Below are 4,624 nucleotides of genomic sequence, written 5' to 3' on the forward strand. Positions count from 1 at the left end.
CAAATGCAATTAAGGTCCGAACTTTTTGAAAAAAATAAACAACTTATTTTATATTTTTAAATTTAAAAATAATATAAATTAAAAATAATAAATAAATCTTGATAGAAAAATTATTTACGTAAACATATTATTTTTGAAGTTGAAATTACCTTTTTAAAAAATAAATACTTATTATGAGCCGCGGAACGGAACCTTATTGGCCTGGTTGAACCCCACCAGACAACAGGGAAAAGAGAGGAAAAAAAAAGACTGAAGTGGCTGTGTGCTTCCATGTCAGGGTTAAACTTTAGCCCACACCCGCTAATTATGGTGGCCTAGAGCATTTACAATGTAATAATCAAAATCAAAAGTTTATTAAAGTTAGAAATTACGTAAGTTTCACCATAAATTGACTCATTGTTAGCAAAAAATTGTATTGATTCTGTGAGCCTTACACACATTACCTTTCACTAATCACACGAAAGGTAATGTTCACATTCTTGAATGGAGAATGAACAAAGTTATTCTTGTTTAAATGGGTTCAGATTCTCTCCCCGTAAATTCTCCCTCAACATCTTGCGGAGGTTTCAATGTGGGGGTTCCCGGTAGGCAATAAATTAAAGATCACTTGTTGTTAAAAAATGTCAAGTTGTTTTCACTAACCAATAAGTTGTTAAAAAAGTAAGTTGTTTCCACTAACTAATAAGTTGTTGAAAATTTTAAGTTTAGAGAGAGAGTGTGTGTTGTTGAAAAATGTCAAATTATTTCAACTAACTAATAAATTGTGGATGTAATGCAAAACTTGTTGCTTTTAGTGTAGAAGACAACAAGCTAAAATGACATAACTTTTGCTTGAAATTGGCAGTGGAACCATGCCTTGTGTACGTGACAACGCATAAATAAAGGGCCGAGTTATTTGCAACCACAGATTTTTTATACGTAGCCTGTTCTAAAATTAATCACTTTTGGACAAAAATACCCTAAAAAAATGGACAAAAATACCCCCAATGAAATAACGTCGTTTTAGGTCATCTTCCTCTCCACTTTTCTTCCCCAACCCACCTCCCACCTACAAGTCTTTTTGTGTTTTTTTTGATCCGCACCTCCCACCTACCAATACCCCCACCTCACCCATCCCCTCTCCTACTCCCCACCGCTACCGCTGCCGCCGCCGCCATTACATCCGCCACCTCAGCAACTGACATCACAAATACCTCCAACACCTTTGTAGATGTTGATAATTATTCTAAGAGAGCTGCTACACACACAGCAGTCTGTGCACAGATTGTGCACAGATTTTTTTGTGGGGCCCACCACGGGTCCCACACAAATCATCCGAGCCGTTCATTAAATGTAAAACAGTTTTTCAAAGGTCCCCGTAAAAAATAGGCTCAATCCAATACCTATAGGTGCTTCATCCAACCATCTAACTTTTCATTCAGATTTCCGGTTAATGAAAAGTTATGTGGTTGGATCGAGCACTTATAGGTATCGGATTGAGCTTATTTTTTATGGGGTCCCTTGAAAAGGTGTTTTACATTTAATTAACGGCTCGGATGATTCGTGTGGGATCCGTGGTGGGCCCCACAATAAAATCTGTGCACAATCTGTGCACAAAGTGTCTGTGTGTGTAGACTTTCTGTTATTCTAATGAGAATGGTCACGATAATAATATCAAACTTGTCTCGTCCAATTCCACAATCCTCATCCGCCAATTTTTCGTCGATGCGGTCGGGATCCTCTCCGTGTGGGCAAAGCAAGAAGCCTCCAGAGGCTTCGAGATCCAAATTGAAAACCGCGCCTCCACCGACTCCGTCATTAGCCATCGGTTTTCGTACAAAACTCGCATTTTTTCGCCGACGAACCCAGTCCCATCACGGATTAGCAAAATGTGTTTTGAAAAAAAAATAAAATTACATGACGCATCTTCAAGATGCATTGCAAAGGGTTTAGATATTAGAATCTGAATTTTATGAAAATTTTTGAAAGTTAATTTTTTATTTTTGTAGCGATTTTCGGGATTGAATTTCCAATTAGTGTTCATCGTTTTTTTTAGCAAGTAGAGTGTGTTGTTGGTGATGATGGTGACCGGTGGTAATTGGAGTTGAGGGGCGGTGATGGCAGTGACGGTTTTGGGATTGGAAAATTTGAAAACGGGGTTTGGAGAGAGAGTGGGAGGAGGAGGCCGAGTTTTTGCAAGAATGGTGATGGCGGTGATGATTGTGGTGGTGGCGGTACTGGTGATAGAGGTGGGGGTGGTGGGGGTGGTGTTGGGTAGAACAAGAGAAAACGAGAGAGAGAGAGAGAGAGAGAGAGAGAGAGAGAGAGAGAGAGAGAGAGAGAGAGAGAGAGAGAGAGAGAGAGAGAGAGAGATGGTATTTTGGGAAGTTTATGGATATTTAGGTTGTATATAGAAAATTGTTACTTATAAGATTTGGGGGTTAGGTTTAGAAAAAGTTACGTATAAAAAATTTGTGGTTGCAAATAGCTCGGCCTAAATGAAAGACTCCAACGGCTCACAAGATGCCACTGGACCAAATTATATCACGGAAAGTGACGTCGTTTTACTATGGGGCTCTAACGGCGCCATATGTAAGAATACTGTACCGAAATTGGTATCTACATAATAAGGGAGAATGGTTTTTGAATCTTATCTCCCGATAAATCCTAACCATTGATTTGCTCCATAAATCCTATGGGTCGCTCGCTCGCGCTCTCTCTCTCTCTCTCAAACAATATTAATTGCACAATTGCCACATATTAGATCTCATGTTGCGCACGGGCAAACCCTAGTTTCTTAATGTTTTCCATATGGTAGATGTTAGGGGCACATCAATTTGTCACATCTCAACCGTACCCCTCTCACATATATGTGGGTTCCTAACATTTATTGTGGAATTTTCATACATGCATATGAGAGAGATATGGTTGAAGTATGACACATTAACGTGTCTCTAGCATTTCTCTTTCCGTATCCTAATCAAGAGCCGTGGTGTCATTTTTTTTTTTTAATCAAAATAAAGCTATGGGTGGTACATACAATGTACATATGGATTTTGTAGTGCTCATTTCGAGTTCCACAAAGATGATTCGAACTGTTCATTATTTTTAAAACATTTTTTTATGGAACTATATAAAAAATCAGTTCAACCTGATATCGGTAAGGTTTTTTTTTTTCTCTAAATTTGTGGGGTGAAACTACTTAACTGCTCAGTTTCGCCCTTACAAATTCAAAAAAAAAATATTAACGATATCGGGTTAAACTGATTTTTTATAGGGTTTCATAAAAAAATATTTTAAAGATAACAGACGATTCGAATCATATTTGTAGGATCCGAGCTGTGTCCCACAAAACCCATATGTACATGATATGTACACGGTGTGATTATTTGTCTGTATAATCACTGAATTTTTTTTCTCTGTGGTTGGCAAAAAATAATATCAATTAGACAAATTTATATATACACAAAGAAAAAGTAATCTGTACAAGGTATTCCCCTAATTTTTTTTTGGAGAAAACATTCTTTCCGGAGCTGGAGAAAAATGGGGGGTTTTCTGCCACCCCGTGGGTTTTTATCGTGATTTTTTTGGGGTAATCCGAACCGTTCATCATATAGGGCCCGCAAAATAATATATTCATGTGAAAAATCAGCTTGTCTGAATATCGATAGGTATGTCAAAAGTTGAGTTTAAGACAAAAGAATGAACGACCGTAGACAGTTTAACTTAAAAAACAATTGACAGATCCTTGCCGTCCATATTTTCGTTTGAAACTCAACTTTTGACACACCTATCAATGTCCGGACAAATTGATTTTTTGAGTAAATATATTATTTTGCGGGCCCTACAAGATGCAAGGTTTAAATTACCCAAAAAAACGTGCGGTGGGGGCCCACACTGGGGGTGGCGAAAAACCCCCATTGTCCGCCGACGCCGAACAGAATCCATTCTCATTTTCTTGTCCCCACTCAAAAGATAATGGGCATTTTAGTTGACGTATGTGAGAAGAATAACATGTTTAAAAATTCGTGAAAAGACGGGCTTTTGTACGTTTCGTCCATTTCTTCTGCGAAAATGCAGCCCTAATTTGGTTCCGCCGTGAAGGAAACGTAGCAGGAGTTGAATATCCAATTAAGTGAGTGGCAATATTATAGTTGTATATATTACTCCCTCCGTCAATTTTTAATTGTTCAATTTCGTAACTCCAACTTATTAAGAAGATATCATCATTATACTTTTTATATCAAATTTTACCTCCATCTTCCATAACTATCCTATATGGAAACATCACTATTATATTTTTATCCATTAACTTTTCAAAAACAAATTTACTTTTATGGGCAAAGTAGAAGAAGTACCTATTTTTTTCACTTACATAAACACTTATTAAAGTACATTTTGAAATGAAATACTGAATTTTAATAAAGAGATTAAGAGAGTACTGTATATTCCTCAATCCGAAAGCTAGCCAGCCAGCGGAGGCTTTACTTTGAAGAACAAAAGGGCTACATACGTTGGTGGATCGTACAGTTGGCAGTAAACGTGGCACCAGCATGTTATCAATCATAGTCGTTAACATTCCCATAAAAAACTCGAACGATGAAGATAGACCAAATAAGTATGTCCGGTGTGGGGAAGAGCGTGG

The sequence above is a fragment of the Rhododendron vialii genome, chromosome 4a (assembly GCF_030253575.1).
Source record: "Rhododendron vialii isolate Sample 1 chromosome 4a, ASM3025357v1".
Taxonomy (NCBI): Eukaryota; Viridiplantae; Streptophyta; class Magnoliopsida; order Ericales; family Ericaceae; genus Rhododendron; species Rhododendron vialii.